The sequence below is a fragment of the Leptonychotes weddellii genome, chromosome 5 (assembly GCF_054177405.1).
Source record: "Leptonychotes weddellii isolate Sample4059 chromosome 5, ASM5417740v2, whole genome shotgun sequence".
Taxonomy (NCBI): Eukaryota; Metazoa; Chordata; class Mammalia; order Carnivora; family Phocidae; genus Leptonychotes; species Leptonychotes weddellii.
In genome coordinates this window covers 23,312,121-23,331,849 of record NC_138373.1, presented here as the reverse complement: position 1 = coordinate 23,331,849, position 19,729 = coordinate 23,312,121, and the positions used below count along the sequence as shown (strand labels likewise).

The 19,729-nt window shown below is 49.5% G+C and overlaps 1 protein-coding gene and 2 long non-coding RNA genes across 3 annotated transcripts in view; 1 reads left to right on the top strand and 2 right to left on the bottom strand.

Moving 5' to 3' along the window:
• LOC145721577 (uncharacterized) overlaps positions 1–1,458 on the bottom strand; it is a 2,529-nt gene extending 1,071 nt beyond the window's left edge. Inside the window, exon 1 of the long non-coding RNA XR_014145335.1 lies at positions 142–1,458. This is a non-coding gene — a long non-coding RNA (uncharacterized LOC145721577). The remainder of the gene's footprint in view (positions 1–141) is intronic.
• The window catches only part of XYLT1 (xylosyltransferase 1), a 292,085-nt gene that overhangs the window by 92,295 nt on the left and 180,061 nt on the right, over positions 1–19,729 (top strand). The gene's annotated exons all lie outside the window — the stretch shown is intronic.
• Positions 3,579–5,837, bottom strand: LOC115944991 (uncharacterized). Its single transcript, XR_004079475.2, has 2 exons — positions 5,507–5,837; positions 3,579–3,966 (listed from the first exon to the last, which is right to left on the bottom strand). It is a non-coding gene; the product is annotated as an uncharacterized LOC115944991 (long non-coding RNA).

The window sequence follows — 19,729 nt, the reverse complement described above, 5'->3', positions numbered from 1 at the left end:
ACTGAGGAGGGCACGTTCTGCATGGAGCACTGGGTGTTATGCACAAACAATGAATCATGGAACACTACATCTAAAACTAATGATGTAATGTATGGGGATTAACATAAGAATAAAAAAAAAAATTAAAAAAAAAAAAAAAACCTCCCCAGGAAAGAACAGTCACATGCTGTTGGCTTTGGCTAGCATGCTGTGAGGGGGACAGCTCACCCCCACACAGGGACCCCTCTTGGAGTCACACCCGTTAGCCCGAGGGCGTTGACCCTCCATGCATGGCCAGCCATGGCACGAGACGGGCCTTCTGCGTTGGTGCTGTGCCATCGGGGAGATGACTCACTTTGTGTCCACACCATTCCATCAGCCTCATCTGGTCCTTGGTCTTCGGGGAGCTGTAGGCTGTTGTTGTCTTTCCCGAGTTCTAACTTCCTGTGTGAAAGAGGCTCTGGAACCCATCCAAAGTACTAATGTTTTTCTGTAACTGTTGGCACAAGCCCGTGACCAGATCTTACTCTGTGCTGGGCCTCCGTCCATCCTGGGACTCACGATGGGACCCCATTCAGCTGCCCACAGGCGGATCAGACAAGAGGGGCATGGATGAGTTTTCTGGCAGAAAGTGGTGCCCCAGATATTACCCATATGGCAGGGGCAAGACAGCAGATGTGGCCGAGCTTGGCAGACCCAACCGTGCAGAGGCAGGCAGCAGATGTGTGAGGCCTGGGTCAGCTCCCACTTCTCTCCCCCCCCACCCCCCCAGCCCCCTTCGCTCCTAAGAGAGGCATTAGCTGCTCCATCCTGGAGCACAGGTGTCACGGGGAGACCTGTCTTCCAGAGTTCACTGTGAGCTGTGGCTGTACATCACGTGTCTGTGGCTCAGCCCTCACAGGGCCCCTTCCCTCTGCGCATGCGTGGGGTCCTCACCCAGTCCTTGGCAAATCTGTTCTCGTGCAGCCGTTCGGAGGTCAGGGAGATAGACGGCTGGGCTGCTAAGGACTCCTCTGCTGCTCGTTGGCTGGAGCATCGCAGACCTCTGCGTGTGTTGGCGTCAGCAGAACCCGCTCTGCTTAATGGCCAGATTAATAGAAGGAGGAAGCCTAGGAAGGTTTAAATCCCTGGCGTCAGCCTTCCCTCAACGGGCTGCCCCTGGGGTGTACCAAGGAAGCCCTGACGGTGGTTACCCAGGAACCAGGGGACCGAGAGATGAAAAAGCAAGTGTGAAAGGAGTTGGAATGTGGTTGGCAGCATTCCCATGGTCCCCTCCCTGGCACTGACGTTTCCGTTTGCCAAGAACTGGCTCCTCCCATTGAATCCCAGATGCCGTCATTTCGTAGGTGTTCTCATGATACCCATTTTCCAGATGAGGAACCTAAGGGTCACAGAGGTTAAGTAACTTGCCCAGGGTCACCCTGGAAGCTCAGAGCTTTGGTGAGTGTCAAACTCAGGGTCAGAAGATCCCAGAATCTATCTTCTCAACCTCTTCTTTTTCCAGAAAAAAAAGTTGCCTTGACTAGTAGATTCAAATAGCTCAGGCAAAGCTGGAAGGGAGGGGCTTGATGTATACAACCCGAGGTCTAGATAGATAGATGGATGCTTTGCACAAATATCCCCAGATGTACTTAGATAAATAGGTGGAGAGGCAGATGGATGATAGGTGAGCAGATACGTAGATAAATAGATATAATGTTTTGCACAGTGAGTAATTCTTTGACAGATAGGTTGCCACGAGGCTTGTAGATAAAATGGTTTAGGCAGTGGAGCCCGTAGAAAATTTATTTTAAAACAAAGATGAAACCTCTCCTTGCACATCAATAGTGTTTTGATAAATTTAAATGCTCATTATTTGATTCTCTCTTTCTCATTGGTCCCCAAGATGGCTTATCATTTCTGAATCTACTCCAATTTGGCAAGGCCTCTTGTCATTTAATTTTAGCCTCTCTGCCTGCCTTATCTTTCCATTCTGCACACACACACCCTGCCCCGCCCCACACCGAACAGCTTCACTGTCAATTAGTTAATAGCCTCTACTCAAATAGATGCCCTGGGAGTTGTAATGAAGGAACTCTTAGAGCAAAGATTTGTCAATCTGGGTATTTGTAAAGTTGGCTGTGCTTAGAAGGGAGCAAGTCTTCGTTTACGTGGAGATTTCTCCCAGGACCTGAAGATCAAGGGCATCAGGAGGAAAACTCCTGATTACTTGGTGTTCACCAATCCACCAGGTACTTGAATGTCTTTGATCAACTAACGGGGAGTATAAGAGGAAGGAGTTAACTATATTCACTTTCTTTAAAGATGATGCTGGGACCATGAGGATGGTGAGCGAAGCTCAGGAAGAAAGTGAGAAGTGGGTAGAATGAAATTAATACTTTAGAAATTGTGCCTATGCAAATTCATTCATCCGTTTGCTTATTCTAATAGTACTGGGGCCAGGCCTTGTGCGAGATGCTAAAAATACAGCCATGGACCGGACAGAAGGTTCCTTGCCCATGGAGCGCCCATTCTGGTTGCGGGAGTCCGTTAATTTCTGAACAAATAATTTCAGGTAGTAATAAGTGAACAGAAATGGACAAACAGTTTGTAAGCAGGGGCAGCTGGGCACCGCAGAGGAACTTGTTCAGGGAGGGCTCTCTCTCGAAGTGAGGTTCAAGCTCAGGAGCCGAGAGCTCACAGTTGAGAAAGTGTTACAAGCTCAGAGACCACAGTGATAGCGTTCGGAACATTTTGCATATTATATCTGGATTCCTATGAAAATAATGCCAGTTTTCCTTAGAATCAATTAAATCACTAGCTCCTTCGAGCTCCTTCAGGGCCTTCATGTCATTAGAATGTCAAGATGAATAAGGAATTACCTTATCAGGCCAGGGTGAAGGGAAAGGACTGGCAGGAGGTGGGGTGATCCGGGGGAGAAGGTGCTCGAATTTGGAGCCGGCCCGTCAAACAGATGTCCAGTGCGTCTCGCCAGGGTCAAAGGAACTTTGGATTTTATAATGCGGTGCTGATAATGGGGACTTATGTGAGAAATCTGGCTAACAGTTACCATTAGCTAATTGGCTGGCTCATGTTCTGCTGAGCTAAAGCCTCAGACAAAACCAGCGGCTCACAACTGGGGGGTAAATTCACCAGCCCTGCCCAGGGGACATTTGACAGTGTCTTGAGACATTTTTGTTACGACTTGGGGGCGGGGCAGTGCCACGGTCATCTGGTGAGTAGAGGTCAGGGCTGCCGCTAAACCCCCCCCCTCCAAATACCCAAGAAAGAATTATCTGCCCCCAAAATGTCCGTAGCGCCAAGGGCGAGATACCCTAGCGCACCCCTATTTGCTCTGCAGACAGCTCATTTTACGAAGATAACCCCAGTAGTGGAATTGTGATCATGTAGAAAAGGGTATTGTCTTGTTTATGTTCCAGCGTCCCCCTCTCTGGTTAGTATCAGCCTTCACCCGCATCCAGGCTCCAGCCACGACCCATTCATCCCCCAAAGTCCCTGGGTCTGTGTTGACAGTGACCGAGTAGGCACGCAGAGTAATGACTCATGACACGTGTGAGTGTGTGCACAGCTAGGTAAAAGGGAAAAACACCTCTCAGAGATGGTTTCCTGAGAGATTTATGGCTCAACAGTGCAGAGAATATGCAGTGGTGAGAAAAAGATGAAAACGTAGCTACTTGGCTCTGGTTCAGAGAGGAACTGGCCAAGGCCCCTGGACCAGTGGAGCAGGCTTTGCAAATAACTCGATTTTGAGGCCTGGTTCCTTTCTCCCAGGCCGACCACAACCTCCTCTGTGCAAACTTGTCTCTCCCGAAGCTCTTTCCCCCACTCCCCTGGGGATAAAGCAATTGCCGTAGACTCGCTTCTCTTCCAGCTCCGGGCTTCGATTAACCTTTTCCTCCGTGGAGAGCGGTTTTTGGAGTAATCAGGGAGCTTTTGAATGGCCCTTACCTGAGTCTCCAGCCCATTAATTCTTATGGTGCCCAGCATCTGTTGAGAGGACAGCAAGACCAAATTGCTTCTCAGCCCGTCTGCTTTCCTCCCACGAGCCTTGGTGGGGCAGAACCTCTCTGGAGCAGACAAGGCTGGTTTTGAGACAGGCTAAGTCCCTCTACTGCGATCTTTCCCTCTGGGTCTGGCTTGCTGGATCTCTCATCAGGCCCAGTGGCGGTTGGAGCGGGGAGGTGACCAACTGGACCCCTGCCTAGGCAAAGGCAGGGAGGCTGGACCCGGGCAATGGAAACATTCTCAGGGAGGATTTGTGGTCCTCCGGCCCTGGGCGTCTTTCTAGTCTCTGTGACTCAGGGTAAACGGTGTGATGCAATATTCCACAAATAGCAAGTTCCCCAAAGCCCAGCCACATGTACTGTTTCAAAAAATAGATCGTGTTGAGATCACTGTCCCTCTCTTCTTGGTGGGAGTTGACTTTGCCAAAGATGTTGAAGGTGTGAGTTTGGCACTTGACTTGAGAACACTTAGAATCATGACTCTTGTCAACAATGACTAATACACATAGAATATATGTTTATTCTGAGTGGGGAACTGTACATGGTACACGTATTTGTAAATTTAGCATTTTTAGCTAACATTCATTAAGCACGCATAGTATGTGCTGGGCACTCTTCTAAGTGAGCGCTTGGCATAGATTCGCTCACACAGATTTCACAAGTGTCCCCTATGGAAGGTGTTAACGTCCTCCCCATTTTCCAGACACACTGAGGCACAGAGGTTAAGATAACTTGTCCAGTAGCTAACAAGTGGGACAGCCAGGATTTGAACCTGGCCATCTAGCCTTTATCTGTCAGGTCATGCAACCCCACGAGGCAGGTACTAATCTTAGCCCATTTTTCAGATGAGCCAACTGTAAGGCCCAGAGAGACCAAGTCTCCTTTTAAAAGTAACACAGTAAGTGGTAGAGCCTGAATTAGAAATACCATCTCCTTTATTGCTTTGTTGCTGAGATACAGTTTAAATATAGAGATTAGACCTAAAGATAAGAGCTAGGTGTGCAGATATAAATATGGTTGTAGACCTCTAATTACCTAATATATATGTAACGTACAATGTATACATTATAATGGATATATTCTATATCAGATGTAATATATATTAGAAAAGTATAATTCTATAATCTATATAACTCTAATCTCTATCCAATTTATGTCCTATCTTTTTTTTAAAGACTTTATTTGTCAGAGAGAGAGAAAGTGTACAAACAGGGGGAGCGTTAGGCAGAGGGAGAAGCAGACTCCCCACTGAGCAGGGAGCCTGATGCGGGGCTCGATCCCAGGACCCTGAGATCATGACCTGAGCTGAAGGCATACGCTTAACCGACTGAGCCACCCAGGCGCCATGATATACGTCATTTCTAATGTATATATACATTATCTTGTATAATGCATGTATGTATAATGTACACAGTAGGAGCTATACGTGATATAGATTAGATATGGATGTAAATGTAGATTAGGTAGAGATTAGATGCAGTTAACAGTAGGTACACGTGGAGATTGAGAGGGAGATCACTCACCTGGCAACCCCAGGCCTTCGCGTCTGGAAATACGCGTCCCTGTGGAGTCAAGTGCAGGTGACAAAGAGGAGCTCCAGGCTGTGGGCGGCTTCTCCCTGCAGAGGGGAAGCAAAGTGGCCACACGTTGGGAAGCAGACACTCCCATTTCCCTTCCCGCAGACGCGGCTTCCTACAGAGACTCCCCAAACCCCGACTTCAAGCACGCACCGAGGCAGAAGCCCGCCCACCGCCGGACAGCCCGCTGGGCAACAAGGCAGTGTCACCAGATTTGCATGGAATTACAAGCCGAAGGCCCAGGGAGGAGGCAACGCAGACGTTTGGTATAAATATCAAACGGACCAGCATCTTTGAGGTTTAGTCTGTCTTCTCCACAGGGATTTTGGGCAGCGCTGTGCAAACCAGAGAGCTTAAAAAGAGAAGGTTCTGGTGCTAGAGTGTTCAGGCTGGGTTTTGAGGTTCTAGTTATCAAGATAATTCAGTCAAGAAAATCGCTTTTCATATGAAAGGGCAGCATGACAAAGTCCAGGTGTAGGAAGGACGTAAAAATCAACACGCAGGGCCCAGACTTGCAGAATTTAACGGAAGAGGGCCTCGATGCTGTTTGCTCTTGGTGTGTTTCCTCCGTACCTCGGACGGGGCTAAGCGCTTCGTACACGTGATCTCATCTAATCCTGACAGCAGTGCTTGGGGGAGGGGACCCTTGTCCCCCTTCCTTGCAGGTGAAGACCCAGAGGCATTGAGAGGGTAAATACTTGATCTAAGACCATCACGCTCTTGAGGGGTCCAAATGAAGCGTGTTGGGGGTCTTCTGTCCCCTGCCCCCAGCAGATCCACGCTCTACCCTTCTCCTCCTGTCTTTGGGCCCCCAGAGGCTTGACCTCGATGGGGTTCATCCGTATGGACTTGTCCTTGCTTTGGCTAAGAGGAGGCACTGGTGGGAGCTGGGAGGGTGGGAGGACAGTGGGATGGGGGTCATTTTCCATGTCTGCCGGTGTGGGCCACAGCCCCCGGAAGGACTGTCCTGTACAGCTTCGTTCTTCAGGATCCGATAACACCATTCCCCAGGGTCTTGCCAGCTCCCCACCATGGCTAGCCCTGCTTTGTTGCCCTTAGGAAGCATCTCTTTGTAAAGTCTCCCCCATTATTCCCTAGGGGAGTAGCCTCTCTTTCCTTCGGGAACCCCGCCCTGGCCATGAAGCTTGCCACCAGGCCCTTGCTAACACAGCACTGTGGGGGCGGGGGGGGGGGGCACTGTCCTTTTCATGTCCTGTTTTGCTACAGTAGGTGCGGGGGAGGGGGGGGGCCTGTCTTCAAACCAAAGGAAGGCCCCAGAATGGATGCACAGGAATGGTGAAGCTAGTGAAACAGAATGCCCAGTTGTGGGTGTAGGAGTATTTTTCTGGGCAGTGGATCATAGCTGTCTTTCTGTTGGTGACAACTCCCCCCAAACTGAGACACAAACATTCTCAACACCACTGTGCTAAATAAAGCATCAGAGGATCCACATATGTGAGAAGAGAGGCTCCAGACGGGACATTTTGCTCTGAGTCTCAGCACTCACTCACACCCCTTCTGTCTGTCTTGGCTCCAAGGCCAGGAAGGGCTGCTTCACCTGGGGAGGGACTCAGGTCTAGGGTGACAAGATGGGGTGGGGGGCAGGCCATCCACTCCTTCCGGCAGCCCCAGAACAGACAGACAGACAGAAGACAGATTCTTCTTGCCAGCAAGCAAGGCCTTGGCATACTCGCCTTTGTTCTCTGTCACACCTCCAGGAAATCGAATCATTTTAGTATTTGAATCCGTTTTCTCAGAAGTGCCACCACCCCTCCTTGAGCCTCTGAGAGCCACCGGGAGGGAGGGTCAGCCGTTGCCATTTCTCCAGCCCAGCAGGTCCTGTGGGGGGGGGGTGTCCTCTCACAGCGGGACGGAACAGTGAGCTGCCCCCCGCCCCAACTCCCTGCAACCCTCCCGCTGCCTTCAGTTGCCTTCCTGAGCAGGAACATCTTCTTAATAATGATAAGCCCTTCTCATTTTCTTCTGGGAACTGTAGCTCTGATTTTTTTCCACTGCAAGGAAGAGGAAAGGAGGAAGCATGGAAAACTAGAGTTTGCTCGGCGCAGGTGCCAGATGGGTGGGGCCAAGGACAGTTGGGCAGTTTCACTGTCCCCAGAAGGAACACCCCAGCCAACTCAGTGCTAGCGGAGAGAAACTCCAGCTGTAAAAGGGGCCTAAACCAGCTCCTTTTCCAGATGCTGACTGCCACAATTTATAATTTGGCTCCGGTTAATGGGAAGCAGGAGGTGACTTTTTCATTATGTGGCCCTAGACCCAAAGTTCTACATGAGCCTCCTGCTGAGTCTCTCCCACTGGCCCATGGTTTTTGTTTTGGGATTTTTTGGGGAAGGGGGGGCGGGGGAGAGGAGAAAGGGAAAGGGGGGTTGGAAGATTTTTGAAAAATTGGAAGATCAGTGGGCCTCTAGAAGTCAGCTAGTAGCAAGGAGCAACTTCCCCCTTTGGAGGATCAAGAGTCCCCACACAGCTTCCTGCCAGGACCCTGTTAGTAGCCCCGAAGTTGGAGGGTGGACAGGGTGAAGGACAGGGTCTCATCACTCCTGCTCTTCTGTCCCCAGCCCGTAGGTCATGTGTGGGTCTCCTCCACCCAGAGCCACCTCCTTCCTTCCTGATCCACCAGTGTTGCTTTGCCGAAGCGTCCCTGATGTTTTGGACTGGATCATTCTTCCTGGGGGTGGGGGCTGGCCTGTGCCCTGTAGGATATTTAGGAGCATCCCCGACCTCTACCCACTACCCCTTCCCAGTCGTAAGAACCAAAAATGTCTCCAGACGTGGCCACAGATGTCTCCTGGGGGTAAAATGCACCCCAGCTGAGAACCACCGGCGTCACCAAGTATGGTTTGCAGGGATTGTGTGCAAGTCAGCTCACTGTCAGGGCGCTTGTCAGGGTGAGGTCAGGTCCACTGGTTGGGCACCTTGCTGTCAGGGTCATTGGATTTTAAGTTTCTGCCCTCACATGAGCTCCTTTGGGCTGGGTTATAAGCAAATTAGCACCTGCCCGGCCTCTCAGTGGGGATGCGGTAAGATACAGAGGAAAGCTCAAACGTTTCTTCTTCCACTGAAAAACCAGCAAACCCTGAAGCACAAGAGGGTTGGGGGGGGCCCTCGATGCACTCCTAGGGGATGAGACCCCAAGCCCCAGCTCTGATCCGCAGTGGCGGGTGGACTGAATCCTGGGCACGGCCCCAGAAGCCCGTCCCCTTGAAGACCGCAAGCGGGGGGCTGGCACATGGGCCGTGGCTTGGCTGTCTCAGGAGGGTGTGGGCTCGCCTGACCCCCGGAAATAGTCTGCGGTTTTGGGGCCGTCATGTGCTCTAACCCGGCTGGTAGTCGCTCCTGGTTACTGGACTCTCACTGTGCTGCCTTCAGACAAGCAGCTCTTTACTCTCTCCAGGCCATGAAAGAGTCCTGTGTGCGGAGTGTCAGCCTCAAACAAGCGGGCCGCTGTGTGCTGTGCGGGCTGTTAGATGTTGGCGTGTTACTTTGTCCTTGGGTGATCCTCCACCCTGTGTTCTGAGGGCAGCTGTGGCTGGGGACATATTTGGTTTTAATTTCCACTTATTAATCAGTTTTGGGTGGGTGAGGTCTTTTTTGGGGATTTATTTTTCATAGTTATTATCAATAGTACATTGTATTATTTTGTTACGTTACTGATTAATTCATTCACTGAATATTTATTGAATGCTTTCTATGTGCTAGACACTGTTTTAGGGGCCCGGGGTACGGCAGTGAACAAGGTAGAAGTCCCTGACCTCATGAGCTCACATTCTAGATAGACTGTAAATGAGAGATGTGTGTTCATATGTTTGTATCAGATGGTGACAAGTACTAAGGAGAAAAGTTAGGAGAGGGGTGGGCTAGGCCAGGTCAGTCAAGGAGGGGCGGCCCTTCGACTTTGGTGGGGCCAAGGAGAGCGTGGAGATGAGGGAATGTTCAAGCAGAGACCTAAAGAGCATGAGTAGGTGAGCCCTGCAGATAGGTAGAGGAACCGAGAGCAACCAGTGCAAAGGCCCTGAGGTAGGACGTGCTTGGCATGGTCATTCATTAGGAGCCGGTATGGGTAAAGCAGGAGTGAGCAAGGGGAAAAGGCGTGAAGGTGAAGCCAGATCATTAGGATCTTGTTGAACTTAGAAAGGCAAGCCTTCAGACGATTTTGAGCAGGGAGTGACATGGCCTGACTTTGGACAATGGAATGGGTGCCTGCCGTGCTGAAAGGGCACTGTAGTTGGTTAAGGGGAAGAGCGGGGAGATGGGGGAGGGAGGAGGCCATCACAATATCCAGAGCAGGGCAGCGGTGGTTTGGACCCGGGTGTTAACCATGGAGGCTCAGAGAAGTGGTTTGATTCTGGATCCTTCTGAGGGCAGAGCCACGGAACTTACTGTGGATTAGAAGGATGTAGAACAATACAAACACGCGATCAGAAATTTTTTTAAAAATCACATAATACAGGGAGTGTCAAGTGAGAAGTCAAATTTCCCGTACCCCTCTCCCCAGTCTTCAGAGGTAGCAACCATTGACCTTTTTCTCCTTTCTCTTTCCAGATTTTGCTTTGCATATTAGCACGTGTGGGGTGTGTGCATAGACAAGGATTTTATTTGTTTGCATGAGCTGGAATCTAATGAAACATATTTTATAACAACTCACGGTTTCTTTCTCTGTATCTTACACTCATTTCATATCCACACATACTGCTCGTCCTTACTATTTTGAATTGCCTTCTGATTTGTCCAGCTCGTTACCCAGCGCTCAGCGTGGTGTCTCGTGTGTAGAAACTATTCATTAAATACTAATTGAATGAATTCTTTCATCGTTTATGTCACTGACTTCCTGTTGGTGGACATTTAGATTTTTTTTTTTTTTCTGTTAATGCTGGCCACTGTCGTACACACAGCTTCTCAGCACTGAGTGTGTACATGTGTAGGGTGAAGGACTGAATTTGGGATCATGACTCAAAGGGTGTGTGCATTTGACATTTGGACAGATGTAGCTGAATTCACCTATACAGAGCTTTCTTCTGATCACTTCTCAAAGCGACTTCCTGTTTTCACTTTCAAAAGCAGTGGTAATTATCAATCTGTCAGTCTTCATCTCTGTCAAGCTGATGGGGTAAAAACACTATATTGCTGCTTTGATTTGCATTTCAGAAAGGAGTGGGTTGCAGTATTTTTTTTTTAAGCGGTATCTGTTGCTTTTTCCTGGGTGCCGGAGGAGGCCTCCTTGGAGACGTGATAAATAAGACTGGCCTAGCCAGCCGCTGTGCTAAGTACTCTCCGAGTGTTGACTTAACGTCCCCATGAGCCCTGCAGAAGGAGGTCCAGTTCATATCCTCACTCTCAGACAATGAAACTGAGGCTCAGAGAGGAGCAGATTCAGTGTCGCCCAAGGTCGTGTATCATGTGGACAGGAAGTGGGGAGCTGGTATTTGGACCTAGGCAGAACTCTTAACCACCATGCCTTGCAGATCGGTGGATTTGGTAATAGCCATGACCCTCTTTGAGGGCTCAGCCACGCTGATATTTTGGAAACAAAAGCAAAGCGTTCCTGGGCTTTGGAAAGCAGATGGATTGGACGCTGTTAGGCTGTGGTGCCTGGGCTTGAGGCCCCAGCCTGTGGTGTGAGTGCTAGAGAGAGAGCCCTGTGCGAGGTGCCTGCAAGACAACCGAGCTCCAGGCACATTCAGCCACATACCCAAGGCCACGCAAGAAGACGGCGTCACCTTTGTCAGACTCAATCACACTGCCTCCTGACCAAGTCCCCAGCTGCACTGCAGAACTGGGTCTGGGGCCATCGGAGGAACTGTCAGGAGTTAGAACTGTGCATTGGATTAGACAGATGGACAGAGGGATAAAAGACGACAGATAAATAGAAGGAAGGAAGGTAGATGAATAGATGGATAAACACCTCGTGTCAGTTCGTATAAAAAAAAAATCCCTACTTTACACTGACCACTTCTTCAGATACTAGGGATTGGGTGATGAAGGACCCAGGGCCCTGTGCTCAGGGAGCTCACGTCTAGAGCATGGCATTTGAATCTTTTCTGTGTCATGGACCCCTTTGTCATCTGGAGAAAACTGTGGCGCCCTTCTCTGAATAATATCTTATTTTTTAGGGGCGCCTGGGTGGTTCAGTTGGTTAGGCGGCTGCCTTCGGCTCAGGTCATGATCCCAGGGTCCTGGGATCGAGCCCCGCGTCCGACTCCCTGCTCAGCAGGGAGCCTTCTTCTCCCTCTCCCTCTGCCTGCCACTCTGTCTACTTAGGCTTTCTCTCTCTCTGTCAAATAAATAAATAAAATCTTAAAAAAAAAAAAATATCTTATTTTTTAAAGTTTTTTTCCACCTCCCACCCACTTTTTAAAAATAACATTTTAGGGGCTCCTGGGTGGCCCAGTTGTTAAGCGTCTGCCTTCGGCTCAGGTCATGATCCCAGGGTCCTGGAATCGAGCCCCGCATCGGGCTTCCTGCTCGGCGGGAGGCCTGCTTCTCCCTCTCCTGCTCCCCCTGCTTGGGTTCCCTCTCTCGCTGTCTCTGTCAAATAAATAAATAAAATCTTAAAAAAAAAAAATAACACTTTAAATGCAAAAAAAAAGGTGCATGGGATTACAAAGGCAAGCAGTTACATTGAAGTGCAGTTATCAAAATATATATAAACATAAAAAATGCGTGGAGTAATAATGCATTTGCATCTTTATTAACACATTAAATAACTAGATTTGGCTGCAGGTCTAATAACTACCGTAATTTTGAAGTAGTGACAAGTATAAATAATATTTTGAGCATCTGCTACCAGAGCAGTGTGATAGGAAAATATCTGTAATTTCCATGGGTGTCAGTCTCAGGTCTCGCAAATCCCCCTACAGTCTGGTGCCTACATTGGTAACTGAAGGACATGCCAAATGTAAGTTAGAGTTAGTGCAAATAATGATGAAAATCAATATGTATGTATTTAGAACCCTCAGAATTCTCTCCACAGATCCCCCCCGCCCAAGCCCAGGGACACCTCTTTGCCTAATGGAGAGACAGATCATTGCAAGATGGTGTGTACTCACTGAGCGAAATGGGGAACAGGGTCTCCCACGTTATACCAATGCTTTGTCTCCCTGTCTTTCTCTGTCCTTCCCCACCCCCATCATTTGGAGATGAATTATTGTAAGATCAATGGACTTTTGCTATTTCTCCCTTTTGGGGCATTATCAGGTCTGTGATAATGTAGGAGTAAACAGTAGAAGCCGGAATAATCCCAGAAGGCTTCCTGGAGGAGCTGTTGCCCACACCATATCCTAAAGGGTGAATGAGAGTTGGCCAGGAGAGGCAGGGACAAAGGGACGCACGGAGCATTCCCAGAGAAAACAGAGATGAGATAGAATGGGTCCCATCAAGAAATCACAAAAATGTGGTGTTAATGAAGCACAGTTGGAGGAGACGAGAACGGCAAGAGACTGTTGAGCTAGGCACAGGCCCAGGTAATAGAAGCCCATCAGAGAGCTCGAGATTCACCTAACAGGCAATGGGGCCCGCCCTGAAGGTTTTTGTGCTGCAGAGTAGCATGGTCCCAGGTCCGTTTGGGAGCATCACTCTGGCTGCCATGTGGAGAACGGATTGGAGAGGTGAGTCTGGTGGCAGTGGGACAGAGTGGGGACGTTCAGCCCAGAACCCCGACAAAGGTCTGAACTGGAGCAGTGACAGTGGGAAGAGAGAGGAGAGGACATATTTAAGGGGTTTTTTAACACATAGAATGGACAGGGTAGGATTTGGGCAAGTGGGGGCAGGGTACAGAGAAAGTTGGGCTAGGAATGCATGAATGAAGGACGTGTTTGGTGGAAAGACGAAATTCCCCCCGGGCACGGGAGGTGGGGCAACATCTTGTGGGGTTGTCAAAGGAGCAGGTGGAGTGGATGAGGCCCTCCGGAGCCCCTCACCTCGTTTTCCCTGCTGGGGGCGGAGGGGCCTTCCTTGGACTGAACACTGTGGAATCTTGCACCCAGGAGCTTGGGTGGAATTTCAAGTTCAGTCTCCCAGGAAGGGATGGAAGCAACAGGTAGGAAGAATTAAACCCCTTTTTAAAAGAAAAATCTGCACTTTTTGGGGATTTATATGCCTTTCTGGGTCTGAATAATAAATTTTTTTTTTTTACAGCTACAGCTGGTGTTACATATGACCTTATAAAATGCCATGATAGCGTCTAATGAATATCGTATTGTGGAATATATGACTTTCTTTTCCAAGGGCTGTTGAAGGCACGATCTCTGGTTATGTAGGCAAGGAAGTCACATTGCACTCCATCGAGAAAGAGAGAGAGAGAGAGCAGGCGAGCGTCCTCTCTGGGACTGCTCTTCACTGTCAAGGTTTTCGGGGCCCCAAGGAGGCAGCCACTGGCTGGGAGAAGGCTGATCTCACACACCTGCAAAAGCCTCTGTGTTTGGGGGATGTCAGCTCAGCTGGATCAGAGATCACGCTGGCCCTTCCCCCCTCCCTGTGGAATTCAGCCTGGCTAGACTTGCCTGACCAATTTAGAAGTTGACCTTTTACAAGGTATGTGTGTGTCTCTGGCAGCTTGCGTTGCCCTGGGAGAATTCACACACTCTCCAGAGGGGGATGGGCTTCCAGTGGTGTCAACATCCTCTCTCATTGGCCTTTGCCTGCCCACCTTTTCTCCATTCCCATCCCCCTCCCCCTCCCCCTGACCTTGGACATCTGCATTTAGAATTCGTCTTCATCCAGGAAATAGGATTTCCCCCCCACACACACCGGAAAAGTGCAGTCAGAGGACTGTGTTGGGAAACAAGAGGGAGAGGCACTGGGGGCTTCGGTTAATTGTTTTCGGGTTAACTGGGAGCTAGGAGAGCACTATAGTTTGAATCCTTGCTTTTAAAATACTTTCCAAGGGGTCTTTCCGAATTCCCAACGTGCTCAATCCACTGCTCGTACCTGAAAGTGCTTGTGGTGATTTAATTATGCGGGTGTCCGTTTCCTGCCTGCATTGCTGGCTCTGCGCCTTTCTCCGCGGGGTGCACTCCACCTGGGGTGTCTTCCCCGCCCCCCTCCTGCACAAGTCTTGCCAGCCCGCTAGGCAAAGCTCAGGTGTGTCACAGAAGAGTCGGTGCACAAGATCATTTCAAGCAGTGCATGAACAGACTTTAAAGAAATTAATAGCTATCTGTTTCTTTTCCTAGTTATATTCTATCTATGGCAAATTATATTGGTTTTTTTTTTTTTCAATTTACGGGTAATGTTTCCTTTTTAAATTAGTTCATTAAAGAAAAATACAGATAAGCTGATTTTAGGAGCGTTGGTAAAGAAAGAAAACTACAGATGCTCCCTGGATAGGGCAAAATTGGAAACGTTAGCAGATGAATGATTAATATTTGGGAAGGGTGACTGTTCCTGGCTCGTCCGCAGCAGGTGGGTAACTCCTTCATTTTTCTGCCCTCCGTTCTGTCTGTCATCCTGGTACCTGCCTCATAGGCTGGTCAGTCCTCCTTCCTGGCAGCAACAGCCGAGTTCTACCAGATCCATTGGTAGTTGATTTTTTTTTTTTCATGCAGGATTTGTCACTGCTCCTGTTTGACCGCAAGCATCTTTGGGGAAGGCCTTTGTGGGCACCATCAAACTCCACCCATTCCTCGGTGGTTAGCAGGAAAAAGGCTTTTTTGAAGAAGTTATTAACTTTATTTTTTTCTAAAGTGTGAGTTCTTGCAAGTGAAAGGTGGAGCGAATACTCGGGGTATCGCAAGCGATAGGTATCACTGAGAAAGAGGCAGGGAGTGGGGTGGGGGCTGCTTTTCCATGAGGAAGGGCCCTGGGGGTGGAGAAGGGCCCTGGGGGTGGAGAAGGGCCCTGGCAGCCCCCTGCCCCCCTGCAGGTCCTCATAGACCCAGCTGAGCCTGAGATCAGCCTGTTAATTGCATTGAGCCAGTTGGGAGAAAACACTTAGCAAGCAAGGAGTTGTTGAGTGGTGACTGGTTTGTTGGAAATGCCCAGAATCAGCATCTAAATAGCCACATCAGGCTTCGTTCCACGTCTGTGCTGTCCAGCGTGGAGGCCACCAGCTGTGCGGCCCACCCCCCGCCCCAAGCTCTGGAAATGCTCTCTAGGTGTGGGAAAGACCGAGTACAACCCAGACAACATAAAATAGTGCATTGATACTTCTTCATATTGATTATGTGATGAAATGATAATATTCTGAATATATTGGGTTAACTAAAATAGATTATTCAAACCCATCTCTCCCATTTCTTTGCCTTTTTTTTTTTTTTAAACATTGCCTCTAGAAAATTTCCAGTCACATGTGCAGTTCTCACGATGATAAAGTGGGCTGGATCAAAGCTGAACCTGAGAAAAGCTAAGAAAACAATTTTTCTTTTTAAATTACGAGTTCCTCCATCCCTGAGCTCGGAGTCTCCTGGGAGGAAGCAAAAGGAGATCTCTGTGAATCGATGGTTCTGGTTAGTTGGGTTCAGTTAATCAGGGTTTCACCTCTCCCCAGGTGCGTGAGCGCTGTCTGCCCATGGGGCGGCTTGCTGGGGCTTCCTCCGCGGCTCCTGCCTGGGCTCCACGCGGAAGAAAGGTGGAGGCTGCAGAATTCAGAGCTCCTGCCACCAGACGGGTGGGAGGGTGACAGTGGGATGGGGAAGGAAGAAGGACCACTTGGTGGCCCTCAGAGCCAGTCCGGGGCCGATCTGAGGTTCTGTTAGTGAATTGCAGGGTCCACAGTTCCCACCTCTTGGGGCGCTGAGCAGCTGTTTCCCCTGCAGGAAGCACTTGACAAGGCGAAATCTCAAGGGGGCTTTGCAACAGTCCATTCTCTGGATGTCCTCATCGGCCTGCCTTTCTTGGGGAGCACTGTGGTGTGTGAGGGAGCGATTCCTGGCCTTCATGGGGATGGCCAAACATCCAACAGGGGACAGATGAGATGGACAGCAGTGTATTAGTCACATGTAGTCAGTCTGAGGGAGGACGAGGCCACATGCCTGGTGGGGTCCCAGGCTGGCGGGGGGCACGAGGGAGAGTTGCACTTGGAAAGGCAGTGAACACCCCAGGTCTGTGGGAGGCCGACTTGGTAGTGTCAAGAGGGTGAGGTGACCGCTACCCCCCACAGGAGGATGTGACTGTCTTGTCTGAGTAATCCCGAGGGCTGGCAGAGGATGGAAGGCCGCTCCTCGGGGATAGGCAGGAACGGTGCCTGGTCTCTGTGACACAGAGGGTTGTTGGGCCAGGGGACCTTATCCGCGGGATCACAGTGGGCATGGGAACTTACATGTAGGCTGAGGCCCTCCTGGTTGTCCCCAGATGGCGAGGCAGCACATAGGACGAATTCTAGCCCTACCACCACAGTACGGTGGGGAGAAGAGTAGACGGTGCGGTGTTCATATCTGCCTTTGAATCTTTGCTGCTCTGCTTATTAGCAGCTCACCTCTTGGATCCTCAGTATGCCCGTCAGTGAAATGGGGATGTGAACCTCTCCTATGTGTGTATGTGTGTGTCTGTGTCGGTCTGTCTACAGATCCGATACACTGCTATTTCTCTTTTCCAGAAGGATGATTTAATCCCTGCCCTCCCCCCTCTCCCCCACAGACAACAACACATCCACAATCAAACCCAAGGCAGCGTTTAATGAAAAACATGTGTCAGTTGAACCAGCTGAGTTCTTCAAGCCAAAGGCTACATTGGCCCTCCATGTACTGTTCTCACTGACTGAGGACTTGGTTTTGCCTCGCCTGAGGCAGACATTGGCTCATTCTGTTTCAGGGCCAGGGAGCCAGGCTGTTAGTTTATGTAATGCTAAGGGGACACAGCCTCCACCCTGGTTCACGCACGGGCGTCCGTGTTCCAAGGGCTTCACCTTGGCGTAGCAAAGGCAGCTGCCTGGGGTCGAGGCATGCCACCCAGCACGGCAGCCCTCGGGCACTGTATCGTGGGTGCCCCTGCCGCCTCCAGAGCCTTCTTGGCTCAGAGACGGCCTCCCCTGCACGTGGAGCCAAGGGGCCCCTGGGCCTCTGGGGGGATCTCGGGAAGGGGGACTGGCCGGGACCTGGTTGAGCATAACCCCTCCTTCATGCAGCACAGTGGGGCATCTGTTCACTCTTTGCTTCCAGATAGACGTTGTCTTTGTCCAAAGACAGAACCTCATCCCGGCAGCTCAGGGGACAGTTCCCCAGCCTCCTCGGTGCTCACTCGCCATCTGATACATGTGTTCCTTGCTCCTCCCGCACCTTGTTGGGGATGTTCTCCGTGGAAACCCCAGCCTTGGTCTCCTCATGGGATCCTAGAGTCACTGTGCTGAACATTTCAGGGGACTGAAGTGCAGTGGTGCTTTGAGCACTGTGGGTGGTGATATTCTGGAACCCAGCAAATCGCCAACAAAATTTCATAATCCCAAGTTTGGATCACCCCGTTCCTCAGCTCCTTCCAGGGGATGAATGGTTGGGGAATGGAGAATCTCAAGAACCTTGGGTAGCCCAGCCTATCTGTTAGCTTGTTTGCAGTGGTCTGTTTATATGTGGGAGTGTTTTTTTGGCAAGTTCGTAGATGGACAAACAGTTCTTTAATGCTTTGTGTCAGATGTAGTCCCTGCCGTCATGCAGCTCACAAGCCGTATGTGTGTGTGTGTACACATAAGAGTATCTCCATAGACACGTAGTTTTGTGTAGAGCTGTCTTTAACAGAGCAATGAGCATTATTGACCACTATGTCAGGCGCTGGGGCTAATACTGCTCTCATTTAATCCCCACAACCACAATGGCTCATTCAACAGAAATTGCTAGAACACCGACTATGTACTAGGCACAATGCTAAGTGTTCAACATTTTAAGGCAGAACCTTCTAGAACTTATTAACTCTATTTTGCAAATGAAGTAACCTAAGCTGAGTGGTCATGTATAACCCTGGGGTTATACATCCGGCAAGTGGCCAAGCTGGGGCTTGAGCTGGGTAGATTTCTCAGTGGGCAGATTCACGTGTGTCTGTGTTTGCACAGGTCACAGACTCAAAGCCAGGGGTGGTTGGTTTTGATAGTATGCTTCACCCCTCTGGCTCCGATATCTACTTTCGCGAGTTTCTGTTTCCTTATCAGTAAAGCAGTTGATGATGTCTGTCTCCCCACCTTGTGGAATATGAGCAGGGGGTGGGTGTGGGGCAATGAGAGGATTGTCGAGAAAGGCCATTGTTGACTGAAAAGAACCGTATGGGTGCAGAACCAAGAAAAAAACCATATAGATGATAAAAACAATTACTGGGTGGAGGACATTCTGCTCTGTTTTCTTTTTGATGCTCACAATAACCCTGCAAAGTGGGTATTATTATTCCCCATATTCTAAAAGAGGGAACTGAGTCTCAGAGTAGCAGGACAGTAGAGTGATGGTTTGAATCCAGGTCTGGGCCCATCAGAGTCCATGTTCTTTGTTCTAGACCGGGGATTGGTAAACTATGTCTCATGGGCCAAATGCAGCCAGCTGTCTGTTTTTGTAGGTGGGGTTTTTATTAGGAACACAGCCACACCCATTCATCACATACTGTCCATGGCTGCTTTGAGCTATAAGGACAGAGCTGAGCCATTTGAACAGAGACTAAATGGCCTGTAAAACAAAAGTCTTTATTATCTGACGTTTCACCGAAAAAGTTCGCACTTCCCTGTTCTAGACTACAAGGTCTGTGATAAGAACGATTTTTTCAAATGGGTGCAAAGAAATGGGACTATGAGCATGCACACATGATATGTATGCATGTGTACAGCAAAACTTGAGCCATCTGGAGCCTTTGGGAGATAAGACAGTCCTAATTTTCTCAAGAGTTAAGTCTTACCAGTGAGGATCTTTCTAAATTATATCCCTTGTTTTGCTACCTTCAGAAACAGAGTATGCCGGGCATGTGTTAAACCTTCCTTGAAGAAATCTCTCCCACATTCAAGCACTAGGTTTTGGATTCTGCCAAAAGTGCTAATGACCCCTGAGGGCATCAAGAATGCTTTAGCTCTTCACTCATTGGGCCCAGAGTCCTTTTTATCTTTCTGTCTGCCTTTTGATCATTTTTTCGGCTCTTGTATTTCTTGTGCGCCATTAGTTCTCACTGCTTTCAACGTGGCTGATTGTGACCATCAGCTGGCTTTGCTTCTCACCTCTAGAAATCATCAAACTCATTATAGTTGTGCACAGAGCA